Raw genomic sequence first — 22,595 nt, 5'->3', positions numbered from 1 at the left:
AGTTAGGGCTAATGTCTATTCCACATTCTACCACCCTTGGTATCAATGAGGGCCCATTGATAACTAAACCTCCACCTGCTCCTGGCATCCACCAGTCAGCAAATATGGTGAGAGATGGTACTGGTTAGCACTGTCCTTCTCCCCTTTCCCTTACTTGGTGTCAGCAGAGCCCAAAGACCACCTAAATTCCCTACTCGTTCTGCAGCAACAAGAGTAGTAAGTGTTCTCCTTTTACTGCCTTTGCTTGTTGCAACAGAGCTCAGCAAGGACCTGATGTTACACCCTACCCTCAGTCTCCATCCCAGGAAGTCATGAGATGGTACAAGTCAGTTTCCCACCTTCTCTGGAAAAGAGAGGAATTGAATTTCTAAGAAACTCTTCTGCTGAAAGACAGCATTAGTCGGTGAGCTGAACATATACAACCAACCCAGCGCTCATGCTACACTCTAAAAAGGAACTGTAATGCCAGTGCTTGAGGCCAGGAAGGTCCACATTGGATTCAGATAGATAGTAGAGAAACTGCAGAGCCAGAAAGCATCAGGCCATATCCATTTATTGGAGACTTACAAAAATAGGCGAGCAACTAAACAAAGGAAAACCTGCTTTTCCTAGTGGAGAGAAAGAGATCAGGAAAACCACACCTCGCAGTGGCATGAGAGCGATGTAGAGAATCGCCCCAGAAGGAAATCACCCATATCTTTTCTTTTTTATTCCTTTTATTTATAATCAGGGAGGCAAAGAGATAGATTCTCACATGCACCCTGACCAGGATCCAACCAGCAAGCCCCCTACCACATGATGTTCTGCCCATCTGGGGCCACTGCTCTGTTGCTTAGCAACTGAACTCTTTCAACACCTGAAGTGAGGCCATGGAGTTATCCTCAGTGCCTGGGGCCAACTTGCTTGAATTCCAAGCCATGTCTGTGGGAAGAGAAGTGAGAGAGAAAGAGAGAGAGAGAAAGAGAAAGGGGAGGGATGGGGAAGCAGATGGGCACTTATACAGTGTACTTTGACCAGGAATCGAACCCAGGATTTCCACACACTGAGTCAATGTTCTACCACTGAGCCAATCAGACAGGGCCCATAGCTTTTCATAGAGATTCACATGTGGCTTTCTGCCACGTGCTCACACACTAATTGCGCAAGTGCTTGCAGCTGATAAACCAGCGAGCAAGCCTAACACAGCTGTTTTTCCCACAGGAACCATGTGCTAAAAAAGGAAGATTGACTAGAATCCAGTCTCATAATATAATTCCCAAGATGTACAGGAAGCAATAGAAAAAGCACTCTTCATGCCAAAACCCAAGATAATCACAACATGAATGAGATAATTGAGTCAACTGAGGGCAACTTTGAGATGAGTCAGAGGTTGGATTTATCTGACAAGGGTTTTAAAGCAGTCATCGTAAAAAAGGCTTCAACAAGCAATTAAGAATTTTCTGGAAGAAAAGAAATAGGAAAACAGTGTAATCAGGTTGTCAGCTAATAAATCATTTAAAGTAATTTTTCATAATAGATCAGTAGATGATTTTTTGGCACATAGATTTTTATATGATTTTTGGGCAGAGTTCGAACAATTAAGTAACACTTTCATAATAAATTTTTTTCTATTTCCACATATTTGTTTTATGACCAAATTTTCTCAGTGCTTACATACTTAAAGGGAAAAAACAAGAATAGAATTGATGTTAAATTATTTGTCATTTATGCATTAAAAAATGTTCACTCCCAAATAATTCAACTAATTCAGAGAAAACAAAGTCTCTTAGATTTTATTAGAAGGTTTAGTTCTAGAAATATTTATTGCTTATGTTAAATATTCAAACTTTATAATATATTGTTTGATCAGTTGTATACTGAAAATTTAATCCAGAGTAACTATTAGCACATCGGCAAAGAGATCATATCACTGCATAAACATATTGTTATAAAAATTATGATAAAGTAAAAAACTATTTACAAGCATAAAATGAATTACTTTAAGATAGTGTATGGAAGAATTGGGATGCATAGAGTTTAAAGAGAAAATGATGTAAAATTGTTGATGAAGATGAGATTTTTTTCTTAAATGAGTAATCTTGGCTATCAAATTTAGTATATTTTAATTTTTTAATTAAAAAAACTTTTAAGACTTTATTAATTTATTTTAGAGAGGAGAGAGAGAAGAGGGAGGAACAGGAAGCATCAACTCCTATATGTGCCTCCACCAGACAAATCAAGGGTTTTGAACAAGTGACTTCAGTGTAGGGCAATGCTTTATCCTCTGTACCACCACAGGTCAAGCAAATTGGTATATTTTTAGATTTCACTGGACACATTTAAAAGGTTGCTGAAACAACTTTATTCAAGATTCACAATGTTTTATAAATAACATTATTTGTAATTCTTTAAACAACTTATGGAAAACTTTAGAAATTAAGTTAAAAATGTGAGGATTGGATAACTTTTCAAAAATTTAAAAGAATGCAGAGGGATAAAATTCATGAGCACTGGCCTTTACTTCATAAATAAAAAAGATAGGCTTAGAAATTGTTGCCCATAGAAAATGGTGCATGGTGGGAACATCATGTTTAATCCTACTTCATGACAGGAATGAAGGAAGCAGGGCAGAAATAGAGGAAGGGCAGAAGAAAGGAAAATAATTGCAAGCTGTTGGCATACTGCTAATGGTGTCAAGCACTAATCTAGGATATTAAAAAATCATCAACATAGCTTATTAGATAGGTACTACTAGAACCTTTATTTTAAATATTAGAAAACTTTGATCCCTTGCTGATGGCTGAGTGGATAGAGTGGATGTCCTGGGTTTGATTCCCGGTCAGGGCACACAGGAGAAAGACCATCTGCTTCTCTCCACCTTATTCTCCCCTTTCTCTTCTTCTTCCCCTCCCACAGCCAGAGCCTGGATTGGTTCCAACATGGCCCCGGGCGTTGAGGATAGCTCTGTCAAGACAGCCTCAGGTATTAAGTATAACTCGGTTCTGGAACATTAGCTCCAGATGGGGTTGCCAGGTGGATCCAAGTCGGGGCACATGGGGGAGTCTGCCTCATTATCTCCCTTCTTTTCACCTTAAGAAAACGGAAGAAAGAAAAGATAACTTTGGCACAGAGTTAACTTCTATGATAAGATAGTGGAGCTGGTTTCAAACAAGCAAGGACTCTGAAATCTGTGCTTTCAGTCACTGTTGCATGCACAGGGCATTCAGAACAAGAGAAAGAATACAGAGTATATTCTAGTGGGGAATACACAGTAAATAAATGAATGTAGTATATGATTTTAGGTGATGCTAAGTGTTAGAACAACAAAGCAGGACAATATGTTAGAGGATAAGTGACTAGCAGAAAATGTTATTTTTGATGGTAGATCAGGAAAAGACTTGTTTTATTTTAAACCAGAAGAAAGTGAGAAAGCAAGCCCTGTGAAGATCTGCAGAGAAAACAGTAATTTAAAAAATGTTTATAAACCTTTCAAGAACTTTAAAACACAATGCAGGAAAAAGAAATAGTATCAAAGATGTCTGTTCCATTTTGGGCTTCTATCCTTGGAATCTCAGCTTCCATTATGAGCCCTTAATTACCCTACTGCTTTTTTAAAAAATGTAGTGATATCCCTAGCATTTGATGAATTTAGTAGTCTTCATCTATTATGTTTATATATCCTCAATATTTAATATATCATTTAATAGAAAAAAAGGATGAAGAGAAACACCTTAGATAATCATTTAGAAAGGTAATATAGAACTCAAACCTAAAATCAGAATTTTATTTTTTAAATTATTTTTATTATTCTATAATTAAGTTCTGTGAAATGAATTACATGATATATCTGTATAACAAAATAAATGTGTAAGGTCATAATTTTGTGCTTATGTGTATTGTTTGTTTAATTTTGATGTTTTTTTTCTGAGTTTCTATAATATTAAACTACTTTTAAAAGACTAATTTCTAAGTTTTGAATGTTTTCTGTTTTGTATGTTTGTAAGATTTGAAACCATAGCCTTTGAAAATATATTCATTAATACTGTTCATAACAACAACAAAAAAAGCCAAAAAGCATTTATAGATATATTTTTTGTGAGGATATTGTATGCTTAATTAAATGATTACATACAACTCATTCTTGTTGATTGTTACTAAGATATAAATAATAGCTTAATCTATAACTAAATTTGTTTTTAGTAAAGGAAGTAAGAGTCACTGTTGCAAAGTTATTTTTGTTTAATGTTTTGCTTTCTTAGATGTCTTTCTTTCCAAATTTATCTAAAAACATTAAACATAACAATAAGAGTATTAGCAGTTAATACCTGTCTAAGAACTCACTTATTAATTTATTTAATCCCCACATATGCTAAATATAGATTTGACAGAAATGAATATTTTATTTTTTTCTACCTATATAGTGAAGGTTGTATATTTTAGATATCCAAATTTTGAGGTGCTAAAGGGGACAGTAAATAGGTCATTGTTTTCAAATATTTGGTCGTTTTATAGGCAGTAAATCAAACTTTCTTAAAAGAAGATAGAAGCACATGATTAACATAAAAAAAGGAGTGTGACCCTTGAGAGGGTATTTGTCAGAGGCTGAGAAAGGAAGAGGCGTGGTTTCCCAGGTGATAAAACCTGAGAACTCTTGAATGATTTGCAGTGGAGGTAGCAAACAGTGGAGATGGGGTCTGCTCATGTATCTAGGATGGACAAGCCATTAACCACCCCTGGTCACCATCTTCAAAGTTTCACATGACTGGGCATTTGTCCTTGTGAGTAATTTTAGAATTATTCCTGTGGAAGTAGCCAATCAATACTTTTTTTAATGAGTTTTGGGATTTTAAGATCATTCTTTAGATGTTACTTCTTTTTATTTTATCGTGTGTTTTTTTTTTCCATCTCTTTATTTTGGAATATGCCCTCTAAACATACCTCCCAGGGAAAAACTATAGTATCTTGACCTCATGATATGACATAATTTTTTTGTCCTATTGCTTTACATGAGATACTGTGTTTCATTTAGAACACTCTGTGTTGAAGAATTTTTATTTTTCCTTTGTGTGCGTGTGTGAGTTCCAAAACCATCCAAGTTACAGTTTATTTAGGGCAGGGGTTGGAAACCTTTTTGGCTGAGAGAGCCATGAACACCACATATTTTAAAATGTAATTCCATGAGAGCCATACAATGACCTGTGTACATTACACATTATCCAATAAAAATTTGGTGTTGTCCCGGAGGACAGCTGTGATTGACTCCAGCCACCCGCAACCATGAACATGAGCAGTAGGAAATGAATGGATTGTAATACATGAGAATGTTTTATATTTTTAATGTTATTATTTTTTTTATTAAAGATTTGTCTGCGAGCCAGATGCAGCCATCAAAAGAGCCACATCTGGCTTGCGAGCCATAGGTTCCCGACCCCTGATTTAGGGTTATAGATTTGTACTCGAAAAAATGCCCTGAGAATTAGAAAGCTAATGCTGACATAGCTCCTGTAAAGGCATGTAGTTTGGGAAAAGTCTGTAAAGGCATGTCATTAGAGATGCTGAATTATCTCTAGTCTTGATTTGCTTGTTTAAAAGCCTTTTCTAAAAATATCTTGATTTTTGCTTCTTCAAGGACACTTTTGGACTTCATTCAAATTCATGCTGATAAACAGACTATCAGAGAAGGATAATTGCTGTAAGGAGGCATAACAGTTATTTGCACTGACAGCTAAACAGTAGATGTAAGATAGCAAAATATCCAAGGAATTGGAAGAAAATTAATATATTTCCAGGAACATCACTATTAAAATTTACCCAAATATTGTTTTGAGGATTAAGTATAGGAACAAACAAATTCATAAAGCAGATTGCTTGTAACACAATTTTGCCTGCAGAATTCTCCACATTTTGTAACCTGTTTCATTTCATTGGATGTAAAGTATTACTTAGTATTGTGCTACTGTACGCTTTGTCCCAGTTGTATAGTAATGTTTCAGTCTTTTATCCAGCATCAGCTGTTTAATTCACACAGCTGTGAAGATGCCTTTGTTACTGTTAAACTGTTTTTCATTTCTGTATTAAGTATCTTAAGTACTCTAGACAAGATGTCATATCTTTCTTTAAGGCTGTTTTGTAATGTAGATATATAAGGACTGGAATTGTGTTTTTAAAGAAAAGCATTTAGGTATTGTAATAATACTGTCTGTGTTTTCACTAAAGTGCTACTTAGTAGTTGGAACAAACTATTTCTTGTCATGTATTAAAGTGACCAAAATGTGTTATATTCTTCTAAAAATAAAAAAAGATATAAGTATCCAAGTCACCATTTTCAAAACTGGGAAACCTGGACACAATGTTCTTAAATAACTGTCTGAAATCACAAACAGTTGTGTATACCAAATACTGTCTCAGACCTTCATTTTCTCCTATAATTCTTCATTTTCTACTGCTCTTTATAGAATGATTCATTTGCCTCCTTAAAAATACTTCAACATCATTTTCAAAGTATAATCATAAACACTTTCTTCAACATAAAGATGACATAATACAAATGTTTTATACTGATACCTAAATTTATTACATAGTTTTCACACTTAAGACACTATTATTCAAGAATTTTTAAAAAGGCTCAGATTCTATCTTCTAGGCATTTGATAACAATTGTTGAAAAAACACATTAGAATGTTATTAAAAGTGGAATAAGGGATATATGTGGCAGTCTGAGTAAATGGCCCTCCAAAGATGCCAACATCCCAATCTCTAAACCCTGTGACTATGTTCATTTACAATACTTTCCCCTTATCTGCAGGGAATACTTTTCAAGACCCCTCTATGTATGCTTGAAATCGTGAATAGTACAGAACTCTGTATTTTCCATAATATTTTTTTTCATAATAAAGTTTAATTCATAAATCAGATACAGTTAAGAGATTAACAACAATAAGTAATAATAAATAAAACAATTATAATAATATACGGTAATAAAAGTTATGTGAATATGGTCTCTTTCTCCATCTTTCTCATAACTGATCTGATAACCAAGACAGCTGCTAAGTGACTAATGGGTGGTAACCATATACAAAACGGGTATGCTGAACAAAAGGAAGATGTCACCACACTACTCAGAATGGTACATAATTAATAATCAATTGTTCATTTCTGGAATTTTCCATTTGATATTTTTGGACTGTGGTTAACTGTGGGTAACCGAAACAGCAGAAAGTGAAACTACAGATATGGGGAGATTATTGTATATAGCCAAAGGAACTTTGTGGAAATGAATAAAATTCTGAGTTGATTAACCACATTGGCCCAATGATATAATCAAAAGTGTCTTTATAGTATTGAATATAACAGCAGAGGAAAAGGCAGTACAATGATGAAAGCAGAAATTGGAAGGGTGTGCTGTGATGACAGAGCAAGAAGTGACAACAATAAATATAAGCAGCCACCAAAAGCTGAAAAAGGCAAGAAACAGATTCTTTTATCAGAGTCCCCAGAAGGTAACAGCCATGACAAATCTTTGACTTTAGCCTTGTGGAAATGATTGCAGACTTCTTACCTTCATAATAAGTCTGGGTTGTTTTAAACTACTAAACTGGTAGTAGTTTGTTACAGCAAGAATACAAATCTAATACAATTTATTACAACAATTTCAAAAGCAAAATGCCATTTGACAATGGTGATGGATTAGATTGGTTCATTTAAGAAGATCCTAAGAACACAGATTTGAGGAGACAAAGAATTCTGACTAATAAGGAAGATGGAGTATGTGCATTTGTCTTCTCATTACTTAAACCTAATCAAAATGATAGTAAAGAAATAAAAAAATTGAAATAACCCAAAAGGAGAAAATGAACTGGAGAGCAGATGACAGATTAAAAATATAAATATAATGTACAAAAGGAAAAGTCAATGATGAGATAACCTGTTTAGCAACAGAGAAAACTAAAATGTAAGGTAGGGATTTTCATTTCTAACCATAAATTAGTAATAGGGAATATGGTCTGGAAATAACCTACCTTCTGAAAGAGCAAGAAAAACTAAAATACTATAGGAAAGAACTATCTTCAGATAATACACAATTGACAGGCCAAGATAAAAAAAAGTTCTGTCCTAAAAAGGATGTGCTTTTAGATAATGACACATTTTAAAGACTATAGAAGTACTCTCCAGTGATTTGTTATATATTATGACTTCTGTTCGATATTATAAATTACAAGGGATTTTTGTTGTTGTTGCTCATCTTTGTAAGTCTAAAACTGTATCTAGCATAAAGTAGGTAGACAATGAATTTTTTTTTCAAATTTTATTAATGTGGTAAAAGATATATAACAAAATTTATCACCTAAAGCAGTGGTCCCCAACCTTTTTTGGGCCACGGGCCAGTTTAATGTCAGAAAATATTTTCACGGACCGGCCTTTAGGGTGGGATGAATAAATGCACAAAATAAAATTATGCGACCAGCGTAAAAACTGTGGTATTTTTAAATATAATTCTCGAACTTACGAGACAAACATCAAGAGTGAATCTTAGACAGATGTAACAGAGGAAATCTGGTCATTTTTTAAAAATAAAACATCGTTCAGACTTAAATATAAATAAAACAAAAATAATGTAAGTTATTTATTCTTTCTCTGTGGACTGGTACCAAATGGCCCATGGACCGGTTCTGGTCCGCGGCCCAGGGGTTGGGGACCACTGACCTAAAGCATTTTGGACTGTACAGTTCAGTGACGTTAAATACATGTATAATGGTATATGGTTATCTTTGCCATCCATCTCTATCATTTTTTATATCTTGTAAAACTGAAACTCTATCACCATTAAACGATAACTCCACATTACTTCTTCACTCAGGCACTAGCAACAATCATTCTAATATCTACCTCAATGACTGACTAATCCAGGATTTTGAATAAGTGGGATCATATAGTATTTGCCTTTTTGTGACTGGTTTATATCACTTAGAACTTACTATTCTAGCCAATATAAAGATTTTTTTTTAAGGCTGAATAATATTAAGTTGTATGCTTATATCACATTTTGAGTATCAAATCATTAGTCATGGAGGTTTAGGTTGCTTCCATGTTTTATACATTATGAATAATGCTGTATGAACATGACAACACAAAAATTTCTTACAGACTCCATTATTAACCCTTTTGGTTATATACCCAGGAGTAGAGTTGCTGGATAATATGGTAATTTTATTTTTAATATTTGAGTTACTGCCATACTCATACAGTGACTGTATTATTCTACATTCCCACCTACAATGGGACAAGATTTCCAATGATTTTCAATCTAAGGAGCACTTAATATTTTCTGATATTTGATAGTAATCCTAGTGACTGTGAAGTGGTATTCCATTATAGTTTTGATTCATATTTTTCTAATGATTAGTGCTATTGAGCATCTTTTTTATGTACTTAGCCACTTTTACACTTCCTTTAGAGCAGGGGTTGGGAACCTATGGCTCATGAGCCAGATGTGGCTCTTTTGATGGCTGCCTCTGGCTCGCAGACAAATATTTAATAAAAAATAATAACATTAAAAATATAAAACATTCTCATGTATTATAATCAATTCATTTCCTACCACTCATGTTCATGGTTATGGGTGGCTGGAGCCAATCACAGCTGTCCTCCAGGACAACATCAAATTTTTATTGGACAATGCGTAATGTACACGGGTTGTTGTGAGGTCAGGAAGTAAACTTCCCTCCTTTTAATCAAGTAGTCAGCTAGCTAATTGCAGAAACCCTTTTGATAAAGAAGATGGCCAAAAGAAAAAAAGATGAGGAATATCGTACTTTTCAGCAGGAATGGACAGAGGAATTTGCCTTTGTGGAGAGAGCAGGTTCTGCAGTGTGTCTAATATGCAATGATAAAATTACATCGATGAAACGGTCAAATATAAAGTGGCACTTCAACACATGCCATACTACAATTGCATCAAAATATTCAGTGGGGGACAGCAGGAAGAAAGTATGCCAAGAGCTACTGTGCAGAGTGCAAGCTAGTCAGCAGCATCTCCATGTTTGGACCCAACAAGGTGACTGGAATTCAGCTAGCTTTGCTGGTGCTTAAGCAATTGTGAGAAATGGAAAGCCATGCACAGATGGGGAGTATGCCAAAACATTCATGCTTGATGTTGCCAATGAACTTTTTGATGACTTTTCGCATAAAGACAAGATAATCAGATGAATAAAAAACATGCCTCTGTCGGCAAGAACTGTTCACGATCATACCATCATGATGGCAAATCAAACTGAGGCAACACAAGTGAAGGACAAAAATGCAGCACCATTCTTTTCTCTTGCTTTGGATGAATCAACAGACGTAAGCCATTTATCCCAGTTCAGCGTGATTGCAAGGTATGCTGTCGGTGACACACTACATGAGGAAAGTCTTGCTGTTTTGCCTATGAAAGAGACAACAAGAGGGGAGGATTTATTCAAGTCTTTCACTGAGTTTGCTAAAGAAAAAAATCTACCAATGGATAAACTTATTTCGGTGTGTACTGATGGTGCTTCGTATATGGTGGGGAAAAACAGAGGATTTGTAGTGCTTCTTCGTGAACATGAAAAAAGACCCATCCTAAGTTTTCACTGCATCCTACATCAGGAGGCGCTTTGGTAAGCACCTTGGTGAGGTGATGCCACTGGTCATTCGGGTGGTCAACTTTATTGTTGCCCAAGCTTTAAATGATTGCCAGTTTAAAACACTGCTGGATGAAGTTGGGAATAATTATCCTGGTCTGCTTCTGCACAACAATGTGCGTTGGTTGTCAAGAGGGAAGGTGCTCAGCCATTTCACTGCTTGTCTTAGCAAAATCTGGACTTTTCTTGAAATGAAAAACATCGAGCATCCTGAGTTAGCTAACACTGAGTGGCTCCTGAAGTTCTACTATCTCGTGGACATGACTGAACATCTGAACCAGCTCAATATGAAAATGCGAGGCATTGGAAATACAGTCTTATCCCTTCAACAAGCAGTGTTTGCATTTGAAAACAAGCTGGAACTCTTCATGGCTGAGATTGAAACAGGTCATTTACTACACTTTGAAAAACTGGGAGAGTTTAAAGATGCATGGATAGCAAGTGACCATGCTCAACAACTTGATCTCCTGCAGCTAGCGAGCTTCACATCTAATCTCCTGCAGTCATTCAAAGCACACACTGGAGAATTTCATGAGGTCTTTTTAAGTTCATCACCCATCCACATGTGTGTGCAGAGGACAACGCTGACCCGAGTTACATCTCCGGTGTCTCCGTCAGAGATTTTGAGCTACAAGATGCTGACCTGAAGGCCTCAGACATGTGGGTGACTAAGTTTTTTGTTTGTTTGTTTTTTGTATTTTTCTGAAGCTAGAAACGGGGAGAGACAGTCAGACAGACTCCCGCATGTGCCCGACCGGGATCCACCCGGCACACCCACAAGGGGTGATGCTCTGCCCACCAGGGGGCAATGCTCTGCCCCTCCGGGGCGTCACTCTGCCGTGACCAGAGCCACTCTAGCGCCTGGGGCAGAGGCCAAGGAGCCATCCCCAGCGCCCGGGCCATCTTTGTTCCAATGGAGCCTCGGCTGCGGGAGGGGAAGAGAGAGACAGAGAGGAAGGAGAGGGGGAGGAGTGGAGAAGCAGATGGGCACTTCTCCTGTGTGCCCTGGCCGGGAATTGAACCCGGGACTTCTGCACGCCAGGCCGATGCTCTACCACTGAGTCAACTGGCCAGGGCCTGGGTGATTAAGTTGAAGTCACTGAATGAAGATTTGGAAAGACTTGAAAAACAGCAAGCAGAGTTGGCAGCAAACCCAAGTGGGGAGAAATGAAAAAACTTTAACCCGCAGACCAGCTGATTATCAAAACTTGGAAAGTGCTTCCAGTCACATACCACACACTGCAGGGTGTAGTATTGCTGTACTGACCATGTTTGGCTCTATGTATGCATGTGAGCTATCTTTTTCACATCTAAAGAATATTAAAACCAACCTACGATCACATTTAATGGATGGAAGTCTCAACAGCTGCATGAAGCTTAACCTCACCACGTATCAACCAGACTACAAAGCCATCAGCAAAACCGTGCAGCACCAGAAGTCGCATTAATGGTAAGAAGTACTTTATTCATCATTGGTTAGCAACAGCATAACAATGTTATTAAAAAGAATTCAGAGACTTATTGTACTTTAAAAGTGTTGGTCTTACATAAAATGCACACATTTACTTGTATTTAGTGTTAAATGTATTGTATGGCTCTCACGGAATTACATTTTAAAATATGTGGTGTTCATGGCTCTCTCAGCCAAAAGGTTCCTGACCCCTGCCATAGGCTGTTGCAGTCAAGGTACATGGTGGCAGGTATACAGCAGGTTCACAATGCAGATTCCTGACATTTCATTTACTTTAATGCATTTGGACCTATCCCAACATTGGATTTGGAAGTTCCCTCCAATCTCTTTAATATGATTAATATTATATTTAAAGAAAACATATTTTCTTACCATTTTTAATTTTTTTCTGAGGAGAATTTAAACTAATTAACTCAGCCTACCATTATGAAAAATACACTTCTATTCTTTGATTTTTACATTTCTTTTCACTGCACAAAGAAAATTTAACAGACCTTTATATAAGAAATTATAATTCCAATGAACAAATGAAATATTTATGTATGTATATATATATATGTACACATATATGTATATATATTTTCAGTTAAATTTCCTGAGTGCCTATTATTTCAATTGTGTTTATGCAATAGTATGTATTGATTTTCTTTACATCAGCAAATTCTACTTCCCACCCAAAATACTAGAACTATATAGTTCACTGTCTGGTTTTTTATTGAAACAATAACTTGAGCAGGGTTTCTTTTATTGAAGTCCCAGTTTTCTCTCGTGCCTATCCCCATTACCCACCTCCTTAGCAAGCTACTGTTACTGCCAGGTATTAAAAAGATTCTTTGTTCTAATAAGTGCTCTGGATATGATCTGTCACCCAGGAAGACACAGTCCTTGGCCATTAGTGACAGGGAAATAATAGGCTGACTTGGCTTTCAATGAGAAATAAAGAATATTTTACAGTGGGAATGCTAAATGGTATTTTTTAACCCTATTTCCCAGAAAGCATTTATTTGTGGTCATTACCTATAAAATACCTTTACCTGTTCTCCAATACTTAACACGAGCCTTTCTTTCCTATCACCATTTCATCAGTTGGACTCTATATCTTAATATTGGTACTAGAATAGAATTGTCATTACCATAAACATATTACTCAGTGGTTCCATGGTTATTTGGATTTTACATCTGAAACTTGGAAAAAATATTTAGAAAAATCTTGCTTCTGTTGGCATATCCTCAAATATAATGGATCTACATATTCATTTGGTATAATAAGCTGAAGTTCTCAATTCATATACATTCTGATAACATCTACATATATTCTTTGAGCATAATTAGGCACAATGTTAGTATATTTATGTTTATTGAATGAGATATATATCCTGCAGAGTCTTCTACAATCACTTTGAACTACTAGTATGCTACCTAATATAGAAAGGAAGCTCCTATTGATCTCTTCAGTGTTGTTTTCCTTTTGCTTGAGAAAGAAATTACTCTATAACTGAACCAGGGCTCTATAAATTGTCCCTCTTTATTATACTCTAGTTTTGATCAAGTCATATTTTCTTTATTGCTCTTCCCTTTGACAATTATTTTTAAACAAAACATACAAATAAATGCACCCTTGGTTTGATTTCTGATGGCTCTGCGATGATGGAATTACTTATAGAGAGCAACCAATCATTTATATTTCAAAGTAACATAGTGCCCTCAAGAAAACTTCCCTTGATGAAGGAACACATTTTCTGCCCCATCATGTCAGGTGGCTATAACAGGGAGACACTATGTCTGGAGAAGAGCAATATAAAATAATTGGCTCTGGACCAACTTAAGCTGCTTCATGTCATCAACCTCTTCACATTTGGATCTAAATTAAAATCTAATTTAGAGGGAGCTTAAATTAAAAAAGCACACTTAATTCCTTCAATTTGCAGAACTATTCCATTCCATTAGGTAACTAATTTCTACCTGTCAGATTTGGAATGAAAGCGGTCTCTCTCAGGAGGAAACTTTTCACTTGTAGTAATTAGGTATGGGGAGCCTGTGACGATGCCTTTGCTTTGATAGCTGCTTGTGTTTAACTCTCCAAGCTGATGAACCCTTGGGTAAACTCAATTGAAGTGTCAGCTTCAATACTTGCCTGGTTGGAAAGCTGAAATGAGGTTACATATTTCATAATTAAATAACACAACTACTTTAATTTTTATTAGGGAATCATGAAAGGTTACCATATATGAAATTCAGGAGCATAAATTCCTTTGTTGACCCATTATTCTAATAAGCTCCTGAAGAAATCTGAAGAGGTCTTTATTACAATTAGATAAAAGCTGGATGAGTTCATGTATTCAACAATACCAAAGTTAATGACTAAAATTAGCAAGCAGGATGAACTGTGTTATGTCAAGCTCCTGTCTTTGTTATTATTCTTAACTTGTGCAATGACATTAATTTTGACTTTGTAAGGTGACATATTATAGTGTTGGAGCCCTAGGGTGGTAGACAGAAGTCTTGAGTCCCAAGACTTATCACTCACTAGCTGTGAGACCTTGGCCAAAGCACTTGACCTCACTTAGCTTTATTATTCTGTCATCTACAAAGTAATTTTTTCCCCTCATTATTCATCAGAGACTTAACATTTTATAGATGTATATGGCTGAATGCTTTTTTCAAAAGCATTTATCATATTCACTAATGAATATAACATTTCTTGTTACTTTAAAGCTGCATTTTACCTAAATCTATTTTTATCTAAACTGAATTAACAAAGAAAACCTGTTATCATTATTATTCAATCTTCATTATAAAGCATTTTCCTTTCTTTGTACTCTTTCTTTATTTTTGCTGTTCTGATATAAGTGCAAGCAGGATATGAGAGTTATTAGAAAGAAATTAGAAAGTGACCCTTTCTGAAATATAGAGTCTAAAAATTCACACTTTCAGTTAGAGAAAATATTATTCCAAGAGGAAAGTATGTCCGGTGATGTTTGAAACTCAGGTTAATGTTTTATATTAATTTTTTAAAAAGTGAGTATAGGTTACTTTTACTTAAATAATTTACAATTCTGAAGACAAACACACATAAAGAATCTGGGGGCAGATGGTAAAACTGTGAATTTGATGGACAGGGGCATTTTTATATGAGACTTAAATGTTTTTGTATTTTTATTTATTTATTATTTTTTATTTTTTTTGTATTTTTCTGAAGCTGGAAATGGGGAGTGACAGTCAGACAGACTCCCGCATGCACCCGACCAGGATCCACCCAGCACGCCCACCAGGGGGCGACGCTCTGCCCACCAGGGGGCGATGCTCTGCCCCTCCGGGGCGTCGCTCTGTTGCGACCAGAGCCACTCCAGCACCTGGGGCAGAGGCCAAGGAGCCATCCCCAGCGCCCAGGCCATCTTTGCTCCAATGGAGCCTCAGCTGCAAGAGGGGAAGAGAGAGACAGAGAGGAAGGAGAAGGGGAGGGGTAGAGAAGCAGATGGGCGCTTCTCCTGTGTGCCCTGGCTGGGAATCGAACCCGGGACTTCTGCATGCCAGGCTGATGCTCTACCACTGAGCCAACCGGCCAGGGCCTGTTTTTGTATTTTTAAAATGTAAATTAAATATATCTGAAAATCCACATCAGAGAAGAAATGGGCTTTTCAAACTCTTAATTATGAAAGACTCTTCACATGTTAATTGTGGTACTATTTTTTTTATTATTATTTTAGCTAGGAAGAAGAAGGGAAAGAGAGAAAGAGAGAGAAACATCAACTTGTTGTACCATTAATTGCTTCTCATATTTGCCTTGACCAGGGCTCCAACAGGTGACCTCTATGCTCCTAGGATACTCTTTTCACTGTGCTATTGACCAGGAAAACTGTAGTAGATTTTTTTTTTTTAGCATTTTCATATATTAACTGATTCTCTGAAGGAAGATAAAAAATTATTCCTGATGTTTCATTTTGAAATTATTTTTATATAATTTATTTAGAAGTAAATTAATGTATTAAAAACACAGACAACCTAAAAATGCAATGGTATTATTTAATAATATTCTTATGAACATAGGATAGAAAGTAAAAGATATCTTTGATTTTTTCTAACATTAAATACATTTATATCTCCAAAGAAGACATAAAATGGCTGATAAGCAAATGAAAAGATATTCAACATCACTAATAAGTCAGAAAATTCAAAACAAAAATATAATGAGATCCCACTTCACATCCGTTAGGATCTACTATCAAAAAAGTTATAACATAGCAAGTGTTGATGAGGCTGTGTAGTAACTGGAACCCTAGCACACTGTTATTGGGAATGAAAATAATATAGTCACTGTGGAGAGAAGTATGGCAGTTCCTCAAAAATTAAAACAAAATTGCCATATGATCCATCAATCTTTCTGAGTATATATCCCAAAGAAATAAAAGCAGGATGTGAAAGAGATATTTGTACACCCATGTTCATAGCAGCATTATTTACAATAGATAAAATATGGAAGCAGCATAAGCATTTATTGATAAGTGATTAGATAGGCAAAATGTGTTACACACATACAACTGTATATTGTTTAACCTTAGAAAGGAAAGCAACACTACAATACAAATGAATCTTGAGGACATTATGCTAACTGAAACCAGTCACAAAAATACAAATAATGTTTGGGTTCAATTACATGAAGTATATGTAGTAGTCAAAATCGTTGAGATAGATATTAGAGTGGTGCCTACCAATTACTGGAGAGGGAGTAATGGGGAGTGATTTGTTTAATGAAAATAGAGGAGTTTCAGTATTACAAGATGAAAAAAGTTTTGGAGATGGATGGAGATGATGGTTACACAACATTACAAATATATTTAATATAATTAAACTTACATATAAAAATGAGTAAATGATAAAAATGTTTGGCACATAAATGATATAGCATTATAAAAGACATTTCAATTTATGTAATAGATTTTGTTTTTGTAACCAAACTGAACACAGGTGAAAGAATGAGAAGGAAAGCAGATTGAGGAAAAAAAATATTATACTAGAGTAAGTATCAAAAGTAACAGGTTTATGTACTTAGGCGTAAATCATTGCATTCTTTGGGAAAACAGCTTGTAAAATTAAAAATATAAAATATTCATAATAATTGATATTTTACAATATTTTTACACATCAAGATCTATATTAAGGGAAACCATCCTAAACATGTACAAAATTTTAGCATGATAATTATACCTTAATGTGATATTCATCTCACTGAATAACTGTATTATTGATGACTTTTTAAAATTATAAAATATTATTAGTTGAGTTCATAATAATACCAGGAGCTGCCTGACCAGGCGGTGGCGCAGTGGATGGCTTGTCGGACTGGATGTGGAAGGACCCAGGTTCGAGACCCCAAGGTCGCCAGCTTGAGCGCGGGCTCACCTGGCTTGAGCAAAAACCTCACCAGCTTGGACCCAAGGTCACTGGCTTGAGCAAGGGGTTACTCAGTCTGCTGAAGGCCCGCGGTCAAGGCACATATGAGAAAGCAATCAATGAATAACCAAGGTGTCGCAACGAAAAACTGATGATTGATGCTTCTCCTCTCTCTTCATTCCTGTCTGTCCTTATCTATCCCTCTCTCTGACTCTCTCTCTCTCTCTCTGTCCCTGTAAAAATAAATAAATAAAAATAATAATAATAATAATAATAATAATACCAGGATCTGCTTAATATCTAAAACATTTTCAAAGCAAAAATAGTATAATATTAACTAATATGAGCTAATATACCCAGTAGAATTCTGGAAACAAATCTACCAAAGAATCACAGAGATTTCCCTGGATATGAAATCATGACTTTTTATTCTTTATACTTTAGTACCTTTTAGAATAGTAATAAAGAAATTAAAAAAAATAAGTTCAAGTTATACATGCCATGAATTAATGTATTTATATATGTGACTCAATTAATTGACTTGTGTAAACATTTATGAACATATGAGTTTGGAAATTTAAACTTTAAAAAAATATGTACATGCCTGACTTGTGGTGGCTCAGTGGATAAAGCGTCGACCTGGAAATGCTGAGGTCGCCGGTTCGAAACCCTGGGCTTGCCTGGTCAAGACACATATGGAAGTTGATGCTTCCAGCTCCTCCCCCGTCTCTCTCTCCTCTCTCTCTCTCTCTCTCTGTCTCTCTCTCTCTCCTCTCTAAAATGAATAAATAAAATAAAATTAAAAAAATATGTACACTCATATGTACACTTCCATCTATATTTAATACAGTGTTTCCCTAATACTGAATAGGAGATCATTTACAATGAGAAACTTTATAAAAACTCAAAGACAGATTTTTATTAATATTAAGAGAGCAATACAAATAACTTTGCTTATTTAAAATGATCACAGCTGTCAATAGCCTAGGAGATTTTTTGGCATTCTGGCTTTGATGGTCACTAATGTAAAATCAGTAAGCTGGATAGGTTGGAATAAGATCAAGTAGGAAAAATAACAAAATTCCAAATCATTAAGAAAAACACTGGAAATGTCTTCCAAAGTAGTATATATAATTCCACCAGTCTTCATGTGTGAATAATGTTTTAAAGCACTTCTACAAAAATTATTCTTTGGACATTCTTTGTTTTTAATTAAATACACTGAAGTAACATTGGTTAATAAAATTATAGTTGTTTTTTTTTTGTTTTTTTGTTTTTTTTGTATTTGTCTGAAGCTGGAAACGGGGAAAGACAGTCAGACTCCCGCATGCGCCCCACCGGGATCCACCCGGCACGCCCACTAGGGGCGACGCTCTGCCCACCAGGGGCCGATGCTCTGCCCCTTCGGGGCATCGCTCTGCTGCGACCAGAGCCACTCTAGCGCTTGGGGCAGAGGCCAAGGAGCCATCCCCAGCGCCCGGGCCATCTTTGCTCCAATGGAGCCTTGGCTGCGGGAGGGGAAGAGAGAGACAGAGAGCAAGGAGGGGTGGGAGTGGAGAAGCAAATGGGCGCTTCTCCTATGTGCCCTGGCCAGGAATCGAACCCAGGTCCCCCACACGCCAGGCCAACGCTCTACCGCTGAGCCCACCAGCCAGGGCCAATAAAGTTATAGTTTTAAGTGTACAATTTTATGATACATTATCTATTTATTGCATTGTGTGTTCACCACCCAAAGTCACCATATATTTGACCCCCTTACCCTTTATGGCCTGTCCACTCACATTCTCTTTGGTAACGACCATACTATTGTCTGTTTTTACGAGTATTTGTATGTTTGTTTTTCTTTTTGCTCATTTGTTTCTTTAAGTTTTATATCCCCTCTATGAGTGAAATAATATGGTTCTTGACTTTTTCCATCTGATAATTCACTAAGCATGATATTCTCAAGATCTATCCATGTTGTCACAAATAGTAGTATTTCATCTTTTCTTATGGCTAAGTAATATCTCATTTTATATGTGTACCACATTTCCTTATCCAATCACTCATTGAAGGACACTTTAGTTGTTTTTATGTCTTGGCCACTGTGAGTAACACTGCATATATTAGCAAATAAATGTTTTAAAATTTATCAATAGATACCCAAAGGATGTGTTGTTGGATTATATGGCAACTCTATTCTTAATTTTTTCAGGAGCCTCCATACTGTTTTCTATAGTGACTGTACCAGTTTACATTTCCACTAGCAGTGAATAAAGGTTTCTTTTTCTCTACAACCTCTCCAACACTTGTTATTACCAGTCTTGTTGATAATAGCCATCCTAACAGGTGTGAGTGACATCTCATTGCAGTTTTTTTTGTGTGTGTATTTTTCTGAAGTTGGAAACAGGGAGGCAGTCAGACAGACTCCCACATGTGCCCGACTGGGATCCACCCAGCACGCCCACCAGGGGGCAATGCTCTGCCCATCTGGGGTGTCGCTGTGTTGCAACCAGAGCCATTCTAGCGCCTGAGGCAGAGGCCACAGAGCCATCCTCAGTGCCCTGGCCATCTTTGCTCCAATGGAGCCTTGGCTGCGGGAGGGGAAGAGAGAGACAGAGAAGAAGGAGAGGGGGAGGGGTGGAGAAGCAGATGGGCGCTCCTCCTGTGTGCCCTGGCCGGGGATCAAACTCTGGACTCCCGCACGCCAGGCCGACACTCTACCACTGAGCCAACCAGCCAGGGCCTCAGTGCAGTTTTTATTTGCATTTTCCTAATAGCTAGTGGAATTAAGCATCTTTTCATATATGTTGGACATTTATATGTCTTCTTGGGAGATGCTTTTATTGAAATTCTCTGCTCACTTTTTAATTGGATTATTTGGTGTTGAGTTGTATGAGTGCTTTGTACATTTTATGTATTAACCTCTTGTTGAAGATATTGTTTGCAAATGTTTCCCATTTGGTTGGTTTGCCTTTTTGTCTTGTTAGTGCATTCTTCTGATGTGCAGAAGCTTTCAGTTTGATATAGCCCCATTCATTTACTTTCCTTCCCTTTGAGGTCAAATTAATAAAATCCTTGCTATGACCAACATCCATAAATTTAGTCCATATTTTTTCTCCTAAATAATTTATTGTTTTAGGTCTTATATTGAGGTCTTTGATTCATTTGAGTTAGTTTTTTTAAATGGAGAAAAATAATATTCTACTCTCAGTCTTTTGCATGTGGCTTCAATAGGAATGTATACACAAAAGAAGGTCATCAGTTCTTTTTTTTTTGTTACTGACCTGTGGTGGCACAGTGGATAAAGTGTGGACCTGGAAATGCTGAGGTCGCCGGTTCAAAACCCTGGGCTTGCCTGGTTAAGGCACATATGGGAGTTGATACTTCCAGCTCCTCCCTCCTTCTTTCTCTCTCTCTCTCTCTCTCTCTCTCTCTCTCTCTTTCTTTCCCTCTCTCTCTCATCTCTAAAAATGAATAAATAAAAAAAATTTTTTTAAAGTAGAGTTTTTTTCTACTGTTTTTAACCTTGTAAAATTTTAAATACATTTGCTAATCATTTTTAATATAAATATATTTCTGGGAGCATCTGACTTTTAAAGTCAGGTATCTATTTTTTTCTCCTAAGTTAGATCACAGAACATATCTATCACTGAAAATCAACTTTACCATTCAAATATATCCAAATGTTTTAATTCATATTGGAGGACAATGGTTAACTAAAATATGTTTTAAGATAATTTAAATTAATATTAAGATTTACTTCTAATATCCCCATCAGAATATGTAAAACAAGGCAGACTTAAAAGGTTTTTTAGTGTGTATTAATTTCCTAGATCATTTTTGCCTTTCTATTGAAAACTTTTAAATCCAGATTACTTTTTTGAAGTAGAAGAAATTATAAAAGCAACTTTGTTAAAAATGTGTTTACACAGTATAATATGGCTTATAATTGTGGAAAAGTTTAAAAAGGAAAAGGGCTAAAATTTCTGATTTTGTTATGAAAGATTAAATTGTTTTTAACAAATTTTAGAAGAAATATAAAGATCTGACTTGAAAAAGAACATCTTCAAATGCAAAGATTGGCTATAAGAATTACTCAAGTCTTCCTAAGTGTGTGACAAATATATATATAGGTTTCTTAACATAAATTCTTATGACTAAACAGTCTAGATTTTATAAATCTGATTATTTATATTTTAAAACTACATTAAATAGAAAGATTAAGTAATGACATTGTACCTTAAAGTTTTCATGTAATGGTTTATTGGCAACAAAATCATATATTTACTTGGATCATCAGACTAGGGATTATATAGTAGTTCTTTTCATTCTTGTCCTCTTATCTAGGTTCCAGAAAAACATATAGATTGACTAGTCCATGTTTCTGGCTATTCTTGAGGGCGTAATTCCTTGTGTTGTAGAATTAAAATGGTTAATTCTCTCTCAGTTCCAACATAGACTGCTCCAGCAAATACCAAAATAAATGAAAAAGGAATAAAGGATCATAAACAATAATGGGATAGGAGAGCTTTGCAGCAAAATAGAGTTTATTTTTGCATTGAATTTCTATCTATACCAAGAGTCACAAACTCATTGGCAAATGAGGTGAGGGACATGAGAACATGAGGCCAGGAAATAAACTGCTTCCCTTATGAAAGACAAAACCCATGGGTCAGGTGCCATGTTTAATCAGTTTATTTGCTGGGCACTTGCAAAATCATACCTCAAAAACATGTCATTTGAATGCTAAAACAACCCATTTCCAATCCCATTCTTCACCGCATGTTTGGTTCTATTGTTAGAGCCACAAGAAAATGAAGGAAAAAGTAAACTTCCTCTTCAATACTGTTGAATTGTAACAGTTTGTTGAACATTCGTGACTATCTAGATTTGCAACAGCAAACTGGCAAATTTGTGTTGTTGCAGCTAACATAAATCTTTTATATTTAAAATTATGTATTAAAGAAATGTTTCTATGACATTTCATTAAATAGGTTATCAATTTGATTACTGATATTTCTGTGACACTTTTCTAGGTATGGTAGCAATTTGATTGTCATAACTCAAATTGATTTTGAGTTTAGTTGATTTTACTTAACAGATTATTCTAA

The sequence above is a fragment of the Saccopteryx bilineata genome, chromosome 11, assembly GCF_036850765.1.
Source record: "Saccopteryx bilineata isolate mSacBil1 chromosome 11, mSacBil1_pri_phased_curated, whole genome shotgun sequence".
Lineage (NCBI taxonomy): Eukaryota > Metazoa > Chordata > Mammalia > Chiroptera > Emballonuridae > Saccopteryx > Saccopteryx bilineata.
Note: the sequence above shows the minus strand (reverse complement) of the source record.